Source organism: Lissotriton helveticus, chromosome 1_1 (assembly GCF_964261635.1).
Source record: "Lissotriton helveticus chromosome 1_1, aLisHel1.1, whole genome shotgun sequence".
Lineage (NCBI taxonomy): Eukaryota > Metazoa > Chordata > Amphibia > Caudata > Salamandridae > Lissotriton > Lissotriton helveticus.
Genome location: NC_136057.1, coordinates 1,613,228,652 through 1,613,246,318, shown reverse-complemented (window position 1 = coordinate 1,613,246,318; position 17,667 = coordinate 1,613,228,652). Strand labels below are relative to the sequence as shown.

At 43.3% G+C, this 17,667-nt stretch overlaps 1 long non-coding RNA gene across 1 annotated transcript in view; it reads right to left on the bottom strand.

Annotated features, from left to right (window-relative positions):
* Window positions 1-301: 301 nt before the first annotated feature.
* LOC144773711 (uncharacterized) overlaps window positions 302-17,667 on the bottom strand; it is a 34,572-nt gene continuing 17,206 nt past the window's right edge. The window contains exon 2 of the long non-coding RNA XR_013600054.1: window positions 302-5,097. This is a non-coding gene — a long non-coding RNA (uncharacterized LOC144773711). The remainder of the gene's footprint in view (window positions 5,098-17,667) is intronic.

Genomic DNA, 17,667 nt, shown 5'->3' with positions numbered 1-17,667 from the left:
TGGGAGCGCCACGCCCACCAGGGCAGGTGTTTATAATCAAAACTGTGAAGCGCAAATTTTCATTCCTGAAAGCAGCCACTGAAGAAAGGATTGTTTATCCTGAAACGCGTCTGGCAGTGTCTTTTAAACTGGAAGCCCATTACTTTGTTCGTGACTGCTGGCAAGTGCTCGTGATTTATTAAAGAACCAAATTAAGCTTCCTGTGGCCTCCCTCATTGTGCTTTCCTGTTGTTGGATATATATATATATATATATACTTTAGCAAAAACCTTCGGTTAAGAAGACGCCACACACCACTTCAAAGATTTTCCTTAGTTATTTATTTTCCTGTAGGTTCCCCACCTACGCGTTTCGGACATGAACTGTCCCTGATCACGGTTAACAAACAATTGTCCATCATTTATGTTTGTTATTTATACTAATGACACCATTTAGCTAATTAAGATGCATTATGGGCTTAGTAGTGTGTTGCTTCATTAGAAGCTTATCTTAGTGTTAAGGAAAGCCGGTGTTCGGCAGTCTGCGAGACAATGGGGAGATCATTGAGCGCCTGTACCATATTACAGGCGTATGTTGTGCAAAGGGTCAAGGCGATCCAACAATTGATCGTTCTTGTCGCAATAGTTGCGAAATGCATGACCAAGCGCAATTTATGACTGAGTGTCTATGAGTGAATCTTCGCTAAGTGCCTTGATTCGATTCTGTTCCCATTGTGTCGTTTGTGCCGTCCTCTCAGTCTTCCAACACTCGGATAACAAATAAACATTAAAAACATTATCTAAATCACATGTTTATTACTATTCCAAGCTAGACTACATTTTTAAATTTCAAGTATATATCAGAAAAGAAGTAATACTTTGAAAAAAAAAAAGAAGAAGTAATAAAGTTCATTCGGAAATTTAAATGTTAGTGTTCACAATAGTCATTTGTTTGAATCCAACCAGAATCTCAGAGATGCACGTGCATTTCCTCATCCCCGTTCAGTCCCCACGGGCTTCTGGTTTTGAATCGTATTATCAATTTAGATTCCAGACATCTTAACTTTCTGGTGCGGTCTCCCTCTCTTTCATTTTCCTTAACCATTGCAATTCCTGCATACTTGATGTCTTTCCAGGTCTTGCCTGGATGAATTTTCAAGTGTTTGGCGATTGCATAGCTATAATCGTTGTTTTGGATTGCTCATGTATGCTCCAATATTCTCTTTTTCAGAGGACAAATCGATGAGCCAATGTATTTCTTACCACAGAAACATTGTATTTGATAAACCACAAATTGAGATTCACAAGTTATTTTGTCCTTTATAACAAAGTTTCTACCTTTAGAATCCTTGATAAACTTTAGGTATTGACCAACTTTACACGCCTTGCACGATGGACATTTGGTAAAGCCTTGCTGTCGCTTGTCTAGCCATGTGGCTGGTTTGTCCTTTTTGAAATGGCTATTAACTAAAGTGTCTTGAATTGAAGGGGCTTTACGAAAAGATATCAGTGGCCTTTCTCCTATCAGTGGACCAATTTCTGTATCCTTTTTCAATACATTCCAGTATTTGGTTAGAATGTGTCGTATCTTGAAGCTTTTCCTTGAATAGGTAAGAATCAATCGAGGTTTGTCATCATCTAGTTTGTTTTCTTTTTTATTCTTGGGTATTAATGTTTCTGCTCTTGTCATAGTTCTTGCTCTCTGTTCTCTTCATATGATGTCAGCGTGTTTATAACCACGTTTTGAAAAGCGGGCTTTTGTTTCCTCAAATTTGCTTTCCATTTCTGTTTCTTCAGAGCAGTTGCGTTTCATACGCAAAAATTCGCCATATGGAATGCTTTGTTTTAACGAAGTAGGATGGAAACTCGTGCCATGTAACACGCTGTTTGTAGATGTTTTCTTCCTGAAGACTGTAGTTCCCAGTTTGTTGTTTTTTTACATAGATTTTTGTGTCTAAAAAATCTATTTCTTTTTTCTGGATGTTAAAAGTGAACTTTAATCCCACTTCATTTTCATTCAAGATTTTTATATACTTGATCAATTTTTGTTTGGGACCCTTCCACAGGAGGAAGAGGTCATCAATGAACCGGAGCCATAACACCACGTCCGTGGTGTATTGTTCATTCTCTTCTCTCCAAGCTATGTTTTTCTCCCACCATCCTATGGTGAGATTGGCATAGCTTGGAGAGAAGGAAACGCCCATGGCACAACCGCATATTTGTACATACATGTTTTTATTAAAAAGGAACACATTATTCATTAAGCAGAAGGTTATCATGTCCAACAACATGTTTGTATGTCGTAGCTCCGATAGTGGCCTTTGTTTCAGAAAGTATTTAATTTCTGTTAGTCCTATATCATGTTGTATTGACGTGTAAAGTGACACCACGTCTATTGTGACTAACCAATACTCAGGTTGCCACTCCGTTTCCATGATATTTCTGAGAAAGTCACCAGTGTCTTTGATGAATGAGCTAAGTGTTGGAACAATTGGGGCCAAAAAATAGTCAACGTATGATGCAACGTTTTCACACAAAGATCCACAACTGGATATTATTGGACGAGCAGGTGGTTTGTGCAAAGTTTTGTGAATTTTTGGCAGAAAATATATTGTTGGGATAATTGGATGTGATACAGTCAAATAGTTTTTCTCCTCATTGCTGATTAATCCCTTTTCATGCCAAATACCAAATAATTTATGTAAAGCATTCGTCATTTCAACAGTTGGGTTTTATCGTAACAGTTCGTAATTTGTTGCGTCATTTAGCTGGCGATTTGCTTCTTCCACATAGTCTGTTTTATTTTGGATGACAATATTGCCCCCTTTGTCTGCCGGTTTTATTTCTATTGCAGAGTTTGTTTGGAGGGCCTTTAATGCTAGGGGTTCCTTTTTAGTCAAATTTTCTTTGCCATTTGTGGTATTTCCCATGACTTCTAGTTCTGCCACAACTAGATCATGGAAAGTGTCTATGCGGTTGCCCGGGTATAGAACAGGACAACATTTGGACTTATTTTTCAAGTTTGTTTTGGGATGTGAGCCTATTGGAAATCCCATTTTGGAAATTATTTGAGTATTGGTTTGCTCAGTTTCTTCTACTTGATGTGTCAATTCATAGGTAACTTGCAGACTTGTTGCATCCGCAACTACAAAGTCTTCTTTTTCTATACTTGGAATGGAATCAGTTGATGTTGTATCTTCCATTTCTCTACTTCTATTTCTTGTAAAGAACTTTTTAAGTTTCAGTTTGCATATGTATTTGTATACATCTATTCTTGTTTCTACCTCGTCTTGGTGTTTATGCGGGCAGAAAGTTAGTCCTTTTCTTAGGAACGTACCCTCAGTTGCTGTTAATTTGTAATCAGATAAATTGACAATCAAGTTTGGATCTGATTTGATAGGCTCTTTTTTTTCATTTTTTCAATGTTGTCCTGTTGCGTAGGGGATATCTTTGATTTCCTACTTCTCCTAGTTTTTCTCCTTGGTTTGGGTTCACCACTTGTCCCCTTCCTCCTCCTCTCATTCTCGGGTTTCCCGTCCTCTTCCCCTTGTTTTTGGAGTTTGTTGATCTTTGTATAGAATTTGCATTTCGTCTAAAAAAAGACAACTTCTTTAACCCTAAGTTTGTTTGTTCGCCAACACTTACTTCTGATTCTGTCTCACTTGGTAGTGTGTCGTTATGAAGATTTTGTGGATTCGCATGTTGTTGCTGTTTTAGGACTTCAAAACGTTTAGCAAAGGTAAATATTGTGCCATTTTCAAAGTCAGACTCATCCCGTCTGAATTTGCGCTGTTTCCTTTCTTGGATTTCAGTATCGTTTTTATCCAAGTTGCCATCCATATTTTGGCGCAGATTTTTAGTTATATCATCACTTTCTCCTAGAGCCAATATTTGTTCCTCAAGGTCCTTGATTTTTATATGGAGGTCTTCAACATTTTTCTTTGCATATTTGATAATGATTAAGATCATTCTCCGTGAACAGTCCATTTTATTCTGCCCCCATTCTTCCAGCATTTCTGGACTTGTGTCCGGATGGTTAGGCAGCGTGAAGATGCGTAAGCCTCTTGGAACTAGACCCAGTTCAGTATATTTCTCTAGAGTTATTATCTCCCAACTTCGTGAGATCTCTTTACGCAGTAATTTCTCTAGTTGTTGAAATAGTTGTTTAATAGTTGGGTTTGAACTTTTAATTGTGCTTACTTTAATGGCTGTCTAGTTAGAACCTGGTACGTTTTTGGTAAATATACTTTCTGCCCTTTCCAGACGTTTAGCAGCTCTTTTTTCCATTATACAAGTGAGGAATAGGGTGGTTGAAGATACCTTAATTTAAATAGCCTTGCTTGTTAGTTACTGGACATGCGCTTGTTTTTAATCGGTGTGACAATTTTATTACTTGTGGGGAAAATCACAGTTCCAATTTTGAAAGGAGTCACTGCTCACTTTTCAGGAAAAAAGGTGATTCGAAGTGAGTGTTTGACTGGTTCACATTAGAATATATATATATGAAACATTAGTTACATATCTTTAGATGGCATTACACAGTGTTTGCATAAAATGCATATGTTGTCACAGTGATACATCCTCATGAGAACATTATTATATCAGCAGGCTGTTGTGATACCGGCAGTAAGTGTCCAACAAATATTTTTCTCTGTGCAATGCACAATGCTACAGTGTCATTTTAGTCACTCAGTGGCCGGGCACTTTCACCAAGTGTCAGTAATTTAAAGGCACGCCGTGAGCGGTCATCTGCTTCTCCTCCTGGGACCGCAGTCGTCTTGTTCAGGGGCGGTTTCACAGACCTGCCCTGCGTTGTCCTCTTCAGTCTATTTTTTTGTGCAGGTGCAGACCATCACCTTTCTTTGAGACTGCGTTGTGTACTTCACTCAACAGCATCAGTAGATGTTGTGTCCCTCTGACACTTTATGATGGACCCTCATGGATCGTAGAAATAGTCTGGTCTGTCCTCTTCTTGACTGCTGTGTTGCTCAGGTCCTCTGGTGACAGATGTTCATCAATTTCTGGTACCATCCTCTCAGGCGTTGGGGCGCTGCCTTGCATCTTCTCCCCTTAATCCATTCATGGCATTGGTTCACAGTCTGGTCAATCCCACCTAGAACTAAAAGAAACAGCTTTTATTTTTCTTGCTATGACCATGTATCCATAATGGCTTTAGAAGTCTTTGCCACATTGCAGGCAGTACCAAAGTCAGAGCAGCAGGCCATTTCAGGCCTGTTCCATCAGTTGGTTTTACTAATAATCTATTTATTATTTTTATTTTGGCGCTCATTTACTCCTCCTGGCCTCAAGTTGGAGGGTGGTATGGGGTATGCATGTTATACTTTATTCCCAAAAACAACCTCTTTAGCATAAATGTAGTCACTAAGTGATCTCCTTCTATCGCTATTTATGCCCTGGTGGGTCCCTAGCCTTGGAGAGATGGATTTCCTGAAGTACTGCGCCCCAGTTTCTGCACCATTCTTCCCTGTTGAATACACTTCCATTCATTTTTAAAAACATATCCACCCACACCAGCAAATATTTAAATCCATTCACTGGGAAGCAACATGCATCTGCGCATTCATCCTCCCTTGTGCAATATTAGATGGTTCCTGCTCCAGTCTTGTAAGGGAAAGGAACATACTGCTTGCGGACACATGCATCTCATCCTGGTAGGCCCATACTCTCTTAATTATTCGTCTCACATCCATCATCAATCCTCCATGTTCATCTGGTGTTGCAGACCATTGTGCTTCCTTTACATTATCTTGTAACAATTGTTTCTGAATGAGCTGTATTTTTGGAATGCTTTGTTCATTAGTCCCATCTGCACTGACTGTAACATGCTTTCATTTAATGCTGTGTCAGCAATGGCATCACCTTTGGCTAACTTAAATGTAGCTCCTGTGTAGGCTTCACATTTTATTACCGCTATCCTGGTATATAACAGTATTGCTTTTAACAAGAGCCTTACTAAAGGACCATTTTTAATAAGGTGCCCTGCTTCTGTTATGAACTCGTGATACTTCCACAGCTGGCCACAAATAAGAACTGCAATGCATAATGTGAATCAGTGTGAATGTTAACAGTTTTACACTTGACTAGTATTCATGCTTTTGTTACAGCATACAGCTCATCCTATTGGGTAGATGTTCCTAGTGGCAGAGCTTCACTTCAGCTATTACTATAGCATACCCTGCTCTGTAATCAGTGTCTATCAGTCTGCTGGAGGAACCATCAGTGTACCACGCCTATAGTCTGTCTTTTTTAATGGTGTCTAATCTTGGTGTGGTGCTGTTTTCTACAATCTCAACACCAACTCACTTAGGGGTCTTATCTGTTTCTAAGAGAATGGATCTCATCAGAATAACCTATTGCAGGTAATACTTTTGCCAAATTAACAGGTGGGCATCTTATTATGACATTAAAATTAGACAACATGGTGCCATTATAACCTGTGTGCCTGCCAGCAGAAAAATGTTGTGTCGATCCAGACAACAACCATACCAAATGTGGCACCTAGACAATACAAGTATGGTCCAACACAATGAGAGCCGTCCTCTCCACCATCCCAACTGCTGACCCCTAATCACTGCAGAAAGCAAAGTCACATAGTTGTGTCCCATGGGCCTTTCTTTTCCAGCTGTGTCAGCACACCATTGGCAGCATCCCTTCATTTGCAATGTTATTTTGCTCTGAAACAGAGAGGGAACGGCAGTTTGTAGTCAGGCAGTCCCCATGATGGTGCAGTACACAATGTCTCTTTCAATTTCTTGAAACAGTTTGCAAGTTCATTAGTCAACATCTGCATTGATGGACCCATTGATGGCAGCAGTTCATTATCCCCAGGAAGGACTTCATTCTTTTCTTGGTAGGCAGGAGCTGAATGCCCTGAAACAATGTAATTCTGTCAGGTGGCATGCGGCGTGTACCTTGGAATAGCACAAAACCCAGTTAAGTCACCTCTTTTTGGCAGCACTGGTATTTTGACAATGGGGTTTCTCTTCTGGAGGTAGTTCAGCAGAGCTACTGTGTCTTTTTCACAAGCTTTCACGGGCCTCAAGTAATGGAGATGTCACAAAGACGTCATCAGCCTACTGCAAGACAATGCTACCACCTTCCAGGCATAGGTGGCCAAGTTTCTCTTTACTGCCTGCGCATTGACATTGGGACTCACAGTGAACGAAGTGTACTGGGTATCCCAGCACGAAGGCAAAGAGGCTTTCACTCTGTAGATGGACTTTAATGCTAAAACCCACTGAGGAGAGAAACATACTCTGACTCTACAGGTATAAATAATAATATAGTACTGGTGTCAGGCACAACAGGCTCTAAAGCAGAGGTCTTCAAACTGTTTGATGCCGAGACCCCCTTGTAAAACCTTTTTAGGCATAAGGACCCTCTTCCGAAAAACGTTTCTGGAAACTGGTACTCCTCATCATCAACTTTTGACAACCATAAATGCGCCTGTTAGACCTCATCACATCCATCCTTCATCCTTCCACCCTTTCATCCTACCATCCATACATCCATCCTCCATCCTCCATCCATATATCCATCCATCTATCCACACACCCTTTCATCCATCCATCCACCCATCATTCATCCCCCACCTTTTTACACATCCATCCATGCATCATTCATCCATGCAACCTTTTATCCATCCATACATCCATCCACCCTTTCATCCTTCCATCCATCCATCCTTCATCCGTCCACCTTTCATCCTTCCATCCATACATCTATCCTTCATCCATCCACCCTTTCATCCATCCATTCACCCATCATTCATCCACCCATCTTTTCACACATCCATCCATCCATCATTCATCCATGCAACCTTTTATCCGTCCATACATCCATCCTTCATCCATCTACCCTTCCATCCATCCTTCATCCAGACCCTTTCATCCATCCATCCACCCTTTCATCCATCTACTCATCATTCATCCACCCACCTTTTCACACATCCATCCATCCTTCATCCTTACATCCATCCATCATCAGTCCACCCTTTCATCCATCCATCCACCCATCATTCATCCACCCACCTTTTCTGTGCCTCTCTCATGGGGGGTCAGTATCTCTCTGCGTCTTCTTCCTTCTTCTTTCCCGCTCATGGTAGGGCATCTCTGTGCCTCCCTGCTGGGGGCGGGAGAGGGGGGGTGGAGGGGACAGATAGTCTGTAACAACATCTCACCATGAAGAACAGACTCTCAGGCACATTTCTCCCGCACAGGCGCCAGGTATGAGGGCTATTGGGACCTGAACCAATGATTTATGGGACGTGTCACAGGACCCACAGCTCCAGGTGCGCAATGTCCATTGAACTCAAAGGGCTACACTACAGCCTCCTCCCCCGGCCCCCCCCCCTCCCCAGCTCGTATATGTGAGCCCGGCTGAAACAGCTTCCCAGGCACACACACAGCCACACCCGAGTACTTCACAGGTCTTTAAAATAACTTTTACTTGTTAATGAGGCTTTGATGTTTTTCACCCCTCGGTGTGAATTAGGCCTCCGCCGTGAGCACCCTCAATCTGCCCAATGTCAGGAACTGCATGCTCTGACAGAATCTGCGACCCCCTTCCAAGGACTCCACGACCCCCCTGGGGGACGCGCCCCACAGATTGAAGACCTCTGCTCTAAAGGAACCACAAGTTCATAAGGGTGTGGAAAAGTAAATTTTGCCATGTTCTGTGTCCCTACGTGTTCCCCATCCTATGTTATGTGTGCATGATTAATATGCATATGTATTCCCCATGTTCGATTAAAGACGCAATTACAGTTGTGTCCATCTCTAGTATGCCAGTTTCCAGTTCTCGTGAATACTATGAATATCAGGCCTATGTAAAGTTACGTTGCCACGTTTCTCAGTGTGCACGTTATTTCATTGAAAAGTCCCCGTTTCTAGGCCTCAAAAGGGCCTGGACACCAGATTCAGCTCCTGTCTCCTGAACCCTCGCTGAGGAGCGATACAGCCCCCACCTGTATCCTCGACCCTTCACTTACTTCCTGCCTCACAGTGCCCGGCTCGGCCTGGCTCTGCCTACGAGTCTGCCAAGAGTATGTTATGATTCTAGTTATCAGTCCAGCCCTCCTTCTCTGCATTCCTAAGCTACTGAATCGCATCAATAGTTTCCGTCATTGTCTAGCCCTTACGTCTCCATGCAAGAGAAATACTGTATTAATGGTCATTTAATATTCTTCATCACGCACTACATGTAGAATAATGCATGCTCCAGTCTTAGAGTCTGTTAGCCTCTCCCCTCCTGACTCTTAGTTTATATCAACATGTTCTCTAAACATCAGATACTAGATAGGGTTTAGGTACATGTCGCCCTGACTCTCCAGACTTCAGTCTCTGCTCCTAGCGCAGAGTTCATAGCCCCCAGCTTCTCCTAGTAATACGTCATTGTCAGTTTGCGCGCACCATTAGGTTAGAGGTCCCGGCTCCTTAGGTAGCCCCCTCCATGTTTCCACCCCATTTATGACATATTCTGTTACGTTTACATCACATGTCTATGTACACGCCTCTTGTTACACCCACTTTCACCCTTATCTTTCGCGACTGCTATTGACCACACCCACTGCTCCGCCTACTGTATTCATTGTAATGCAACTGTTTTAGTATATATGCTTGTGTACTGTTATTAAATGTTAGCGCGCTCATCCCAGATCCAGCCCCGGAAGCTGTCGGGCCTTGCCAGCTCATTCCCTGTCCCCCCTGCAGGGCCCTGCCATCCTATTCCTATGCAGGTTGTTCTGTTCCTGTCCTTATGCTGTATTAAACCTGCAAACTCCTACTACCTCGAATCTTGACTCTTATTTATTGAGCTATCTGTTATTACTATGTCCAGTAAAACCTAGATCCGGTATTATTTATTTATATACCACATAATGGCGCCAGAATAGGGACTTGCCCTTTCCCCACGCGCCGGTGAAGCCACGCCGGCCCCCTGACCCTCTGCAGCCGTGACGGAACCATACCGTGCACGTGCAGATATTTCTGCTTCAAGTATCCCTCAGGCCCACGGAGGAGACGGAGGTGGCGGTCCAGCATCCAGACGAGGCGGTGGAGGAACGCGGCGAGTCCCGACCAGAGCCCAAGCCGAGAGTCCAAGGTCCGAGGTATCCGGAGGCCCACCCGTAACTGAAGTCCGAAGTTCGTCCGTCCGGCGTCGAAGCAGTCCAGTCCAGTCCGAGGCCTTCCGTTCTTGCTGCCCGGTGAGTACCGTTGCTGGGGTAGTATCTAGACAGGGTCAATCTAATTGTCTCTGGTCCGTGGGGTTTGGTGGTACACAGATCCCAAAACGAAGTGTCCACTTCGGTGGATGCGGGTCCTGACGTGTCTCTTTATGAGACCGGTAAGTTTCGTACTGTTTCAGCAGTGCATCTAGTCTCTGTTCTAGTCAGTTCTGTTCTCGAGAAATTCATGTATTCTGTTTTCAGTATTCCAGGTGGTATTCTGTTCGAACTGTTATTTTAAATGTTCTTCATGTATTTTAATGTCGTGGTATGAGAGTGGTGTAATTATCGTGTTCATTGTGTATTGTAATTGTGTCCAGATTACAGTTCAGTCATGCCCTTATTTTCTAAACTACGTCAGTTAAAAACCAGAAAAGGTCTGCTAGAAGCAGCAGTTCCTGTCCCGCCTAGGGACAGTCCAGGTCACTTTATGTATCAGAAGCATGGCATAAGTGCCATATTGTATCTAGATTTATGGGTAGAGTACACCAAAGAGTTAGAAGAAAAGTATAGATGGCCCGTATCGGGTACATGGGATGCCGAGTGCATCATGCGAGTAGAAGAAGCATTATGGAAAAAGAAAGCCAGACAGTCACAGAAGGATGCCATCGAGTTATGGCGCAAAGAATCTCATAAAAGAACCGAAAAAGAAATCAGAAGGTCAGAATTAAGTAGAGAATCCTTAGAACGAGCCCACGAAAGGGAATTAATCGAGATAGGTGAACGAGTCAAAACCGAACAGTCAGATAGACAGAGGCATGCCCTCATTAAGGGTATGTATCCTCTCCTTGCCGAGGGCTTGCCAAAAGCAACCCCGGAGGCATCCAGTAATTTTCCGCCACCATTAGTTCCGACCAAGCTACGTCACAAACCGACCGCAGCTGATATTTTTATTTCGTCCTACTTGGACGACACGGTTCCAGAATATGCAAATCCTGTTCCGCCAGCTCCTGTAAATAATGTAAATCCTGCTCCTCCAGACACCGGAGTACCTGCCACGGTACCCCCGGTCCAGCCTACATTACAATTTCCCACTCTGCCAGCACGAAGAGTATCAGTCGACGATTCCAGTATAGGGGCCGCAGGAGGAGGTCCTCCTGGTACCCCGCCACCACACCAACGTTTAACATTAGTCGAGTTACATGAATGTGCGTTACAGCGTACGCCCAAATATAAGTCCATTGCAGATATCCGACGAGCCCTTACTGAATGCCGCTATGATCCAGTTGCAGGTGATGATAGTACAGTTATATATTCCATCCGTGTAAGACGGGTGACCGGGTATTTGGACACCCTACCGAATATGAAAGAAGATCTAGACAGAATATATCGTTTCATCCGTACAGGGGATGATCCAGAAAGTATTGGCGAAGCCATGTCTCAAAGGAAAGCTGAGATCCAGCTCATGTTATTAAAGTTTCTGATTAATTGTTTAATAAGGGAACAAGATTATCCGACCAAAGATCCAGCCCCGGCAGCTGTCGGGCCTTGCCAGCTCATTCCCTGTCCCCCCTGCAGGGCCCTGTCATCCTGTTCCCGTGCAGGTTGTCCTGTTCCTATCCTTATGCTGTATTAAACCTGCAAACTCCTACTACCTCGAATCTTGACTCTTATTTATTGAGCTATCTGTTATTGCTATGTCCAGTAAAACCTAGATCCGGTATTATTTATTTATATACCACATAATGGCGCCCGAATAGGGATCCGGCCGAAATGAGAATCCTGACAAGGTGGAGTGATAATATAGCCGAGGGTAAACACAGAACTATCAGTAGTATAGAGAGTATGTACAAGAGAATTCGTAAGGAAATAATAAAGTTACACGAACAACGTAAAGCAGCACAAGTAAGCGAGAAAGAAAATGACTCTTCTACTGAAGAGGTAGAGGACGAGAATCCCGCCAGAATAGCGTATCTAGGAAAATCTAGATTTCCAGACCGCCACTTACGCCTAGAACACAAGTCAGTTTTTCATCACCCAGCACCAGAACAAGGTTCTCTAGAACAAGTATTTCAAGCTACCGATCACATTCTGAAATCACGAATCGGTTATAGTGAGTTGAGTACTATGCATGAACAAGAACTAGTCCGATCAGCAGTCCGATGGATTACTGATTCTACCACTTTTCCAGATGAAATAGTGGCACAAATGTTTCTGAAATTGCCCCCAGCCGAGCAACGACTGGTGGGTATGTATATGATCCAACACCTCATTATTCTGTATGAAGGTCAACATTCTGATCCAGGTCCGTTACACGATGTCCTGAACGAGTTACTCCAATATAGATGGAAAGGTTTAGGTACCGATTTAATTAGTGTCATTCTAGAACAGCGCCACAAATATAGAACGTTCCTGAACCCGCATTTTGTTCATGTCTCACCCCCAGAAAGTAAACCCTTTTACATAGATAGACAGAATCCGTTACGAGAAGTACACCCAGTCAGGACAACAGATGGTGAAATGCAACGAGTGTTTGTTTACACTCCGATTACCAAGATGGAACTCTTAGAGATGAAGAAATTAATTCCCTGTCACGACAAAGATCCAGCAGGGTTCCACCGAGAATTAAAGGACATGCTCCGTATGGGAGAATACACGTATCCAGATATTATTAAAATGCTAAAAGTCCTATTGCCCGCAGGCATATATGAAAAACTCAAGGAAAAAGAATGGGAGGTGGGAGAGAAAAAGATCGATTGGGCAGTTCTAGAAGCTGAAGATAAGATACGAGTACCAGGTACCGGTCTTGGAGAGAAATGTAAAGAATTACCTGAATTGTTAATACAAGTTTTGCCAAGATTATTAGCAACTAAAAAGGAAGACTGGGATGCAATCTCAGCCTGTAAACAGAAACAAGATGAAGACACTAGTGATTTTTATTCTAGATTTGAGAAATGTTTTATTATAAACAGTGGCTTGAAGACGAGTAGCGAGTCATACCCTCATCTTTTTGTTACTAAATTAGTCGAGAATTCTAGTCCACAAGTTAAGAATCGAGTTTTGAAAGTCGAAAGTACATGGCAAGCTAGTACCCCGTCCCAGATGTTACAGATGCTTCAGTATCACCAGAATAGAATCAGAGAAGAACAAGATCATGAAAGAAAACGTATGAAAGACACGAAAATGAAAGTACTAGTTGCACAATCTGTTCCTCAAGACAGTCAGAAGAGGGGTACGAATCAAGCCAGTCATCCTGCAGCTCCCGTTAAAGGGACATGCAATTATTGTAAACAGCCAGGTCATTTTATAAACGAGTGTGCAGTTCTGAAACATAACATAGCTACTGGTAAAACTAAAGAAAGACCACGTCCGCCTAGACAAGAACAAGTTTCACAGACCTCTCAGCCACAGAATGCACAACAGACAGTTACAGCACCGCAGCCTATTGCTGCAACACAGCATGTTACACAGCAGATGTATCAGTATGCACAGTCCGAGTATCCAGAGTATCAGCCATATTCATGAAACAGCCTAGAGAGGGAGGTAGGCTTGCCTCTCATCGAGATTCCTGTAGATCAAGAAGGTCCCTATGTTCATAGTCAAGTACTAGGGAAGGACAGAAAGTTTCTGATTGATACAGGGGCAAGTAGGACGACCATCAGTCACGCCGAAGTTCCAGGGGCTCCGCTCTCAGGCTCTAGAAATGTTTCCCTTGGATTTTCAGGAAAGCCTATTGTAAACGAGATATCTAAGCCAGTTACTCTAGAAGTAGGTCCATTGTCCCGTACTACTGATCTGTTACTTACGAAGACGTGTCCAGAAAATCTGTTAGGTATTAAGACACTGAAAGAATTAGGTGCAGTCATATGTTGTTCCCCAGAGGGAATACGCCTGTTTCTACGTGACTTCAAGGGTCACTATGTATTACGAGATTTTGATCCGAGATTGTCTAATGTTCCGCAGCATCTATGGGCGCAAGGTCCAACTGATGTAGGTTATATGCAAATCACACCCCATCGTGTGACTCTCAAACCAGGTGTAGTGTTACCACGAATCAGACAGTACAGATTGCCACCTGAGGCTGTAGCAGCCTTATCCAAAATTATTGACGAGCTCATGGCTCAAGGAGTAGTTGTAGAAACTGACTCCAATATATGTAATTCTCCGATCATTCCAGTCATGAAACGTACTGATCCAAATGCACCCCCAGTATATCGATTAGTGATTGATCTTCGAGAACTCAATAAATGTATTATTCCCCAGTATCCAGTTGTCCCAGATATCTCTTCCCTATTGACAGCCATTGATTCCGAAGCCTCATTTTTTACAGTCATAGACCTCAAGAACGCGTTTTTCAGTGTCCCCATTCATCCAGACAGCCAGTTTCTTTTCGGATTTTGTTTAAATGGAAGGAGCTATATGTTCACACGAGCTCCTCAAGGTTTCACAGAAAGTCCTAGTATTTACAGTCAAGCGCTTAAGAGACAACTAGATAACATTCACATGCCAACTGACACTGCCCTGCTCCAGTATGTCGATGATCTACTGATCACAGCCCGTTCTGAACGTGCTTGCGAGCGAGCATCACTTACAGTCCTGTATTTCCTTGCCGAGATGGGGCACAAGGTGTCCCCTTCGAAGCTTCAATTCTGTGTCCAGCAAGTGATCTATTTAGGCCACTTACTGTCCAAGTGGGGTAGGCAGTTGACACCTGACCGTATCCAGTTAATAGCGAGTCTTCAGCCCAAGACACAGAAGGAGGTACGTGCTTTTATCGGCCTCACTTCTTACTGCAGACAATGGATTCCTCAGTATGCATTTCTAGCTAAACCACTGATACAGTTAACGACACAGGAGGCAGCCGTATCGACTGTCCTCCCTTGGTCATCTGAACATACACTTAGTTTTAATGAGTTAAAGAAAGCTTTATGCCAAGCTCCAGTTCTAGCTACACCGAACTACAGTAAGCCTTTTACACTTTTCGTCACAGAACGCGAAGGTACAGCATTATCTGTTCTCACACAAGATCAAGCAGGACAATACAAGCCCTGTGCTTATTTTTCGAGCACATTAGATCCTGTAGCCCAGGCTCTGCCTGCGTGCCTCAAGTCAGTTGCAGCCACAGCACTAGCTATCAGACAAAGTGATTCCATAGTATTAGGACATTCCTTGACAGTACAAGTTCCACACTCCGTGGAAGTTCTTTTAAACCGAACACAACACTTGACAATTGCACGTTTAACAGGTTATGAATTGACACTGTTCCAGCCACACATAGAAATCAGACGCTGCAACGTTCTAAATCCTGCTACACTGTTACCGTCAGTTAATTCAAATCCTGCCACACACGACTGTGTGGAAGTAGTTAACATTATGACAAAGCCAAGACAAGATCTGACAGATATTCCATTACCAGATCCCGACCTGACACTTTATGTGGATGGTTCATGTATGAGAACGAGTACAGGAGAACTAGTAGCCGCGTATGCAGTGACTACTGACACTGACGTTATAGAAACACACCGTATTGACACCCTGTCTGCTCAAGCAGCAGAGCTAGTTGCTCTGACCCAAGCCTGCATATATGCTAAGAACTTGAAAGTTAATGTTTACACAGATTCACGCTACGCATTTGGAGTCGTACACGACTTTGGAGTGCTCTGGCAGGAGAGAGGTTTCATGACCTCTCATGGAACCAAGATTCAGCATGGTCTCCTTATTCAAGCTCTGTTAGATGCCATACACTTACCGACATCTATTGCTATCATGAAGTGCAAAGCACATACGAAAGTTACTGACATTATTTCTCAAGGTAACGATCTAGCAGATCGCACAGCCAAGCTTACAGCACAGACTCCAGACATGTTAGTTAATCCGACACAGACACATACTCCAGATCCGACTACCTGTATGACAGTTAAGGACCCTACTCAAGATGTCATAGATATCCAGTTACATGCTACTCCCGATGAAATTAAGAAATGGTCCGAACAAGGAGGGGTCCAGACAGATCAGGGATGGGTAACGAAGGGTAGAGCCACATGGTTTCTCCCCGACTCTATGGTTCAAGTCATTATCAATACCGCACATAGTCCAGCACATTTAGGAGAAAAAGCTATGTTAGACAGTATCCAGAACATTTGGTTCAACAAGCATTTACGAGCTGCAGCCAAGCAGAAAGTCCGTACCTGTATATGTTGCCAGTTTAATCCAGGTAAAAGTGTCCCGGTGGAACAAGGTGGATTCCAGCCCCCTGACCACCCTTTTGAAGTCCTCCAGATGGATTATATTCAAATGGAGCGATGTCGAGGTTTCAAGTATGTCCTTGTAGTTGTATGCGCTTTGTCCAGGTGGACAGAGGCATATCCAGTCCCAGATTACACAGCCGCGACCACTGCCAAGCAGCTGGTTCGTGAGTTCTTCCCCCGTTATGGACTCCCTAGAGTCGTATATTCTGACAACGGCCAGCCATTCTCATCTGAGCTTATGAAACATGTTTCCCTGTTGTTAGGGTACCAGTGGAAGTTCCATTGTGTACGCCATCCAGAAGCAGCCGGTCTCGTAGAGAGACATAATCAGACCCTGAAAATCCGCATCGCCAAAGTATGTCAAGAAAAAGGTGTGGACTGGCTAGTAGCTCTGCCAGTCGCTCTGTTTTACATGCGCATGGTCGCACATTCCAGATCAGGTCTGTCCCCGTATGAGGTCGTATTCGGCCGCCCCCCTAATATGTGGGGTACACCTAGACCTCGAAGTATTACCGATGTTTCAAGTAATATGCTGACAGATTACCTAGCTTCCTTGATGTCTGCCCTACACTCTTGTCGTTCACAGGTTGCTGCCGCATTTCCAGACAATACCGAGGTGGCACCGCATGAAATTGTTCCCGGATGCATGGTTCTTGTCAGGAACTTTGATCGTTCAAGTCCGCTGGAGCCTCGCCGGAAGGAACCCCGACAGGTCCTCCTGGCCACCCGTACTGCCGTCAAGCTGGAAGGTAGGAAGGGCTGGGTCCATTTGTCTCATGTGAAGAAATTTTACGGACTAAAGCCTGTTTCAAAGAACATTTCCGAGGATTTTAAGGACTGCCAAAGTACTATTCTCAAGGACTGTCCCGCAAAAGACAATGATACTGAACCCTCCCTGTTAGAGAAAACTCCGCAACAGGAGTATAAGAAAAAACTAAGGTCTAGAAAAATAAGTCAGCCAGTTTGATTGTCTAAGTCCTCCCCTAGGTGAAACGGTTAGACCGGTTTCTGACATGTATAAAATAGACCCCCATAGTGAGAGAGTTAGTCAAAACTCAATCCGATGTATCGTTTTTCTAAGTTTCATATTGTTTTTCAGCCTTATGACTACCTGCACAAGTTATGCTTTTTATTTGTATTTTCCAGTTTCTCATGTAAATAAGTCTTCTATTGCTACAGTAGAGCACACGTTTAGTGATCTGCCTCCTCATGAACTCTCTTATCGTCTTGCTATGCGTAATAATTCCTTTATCCG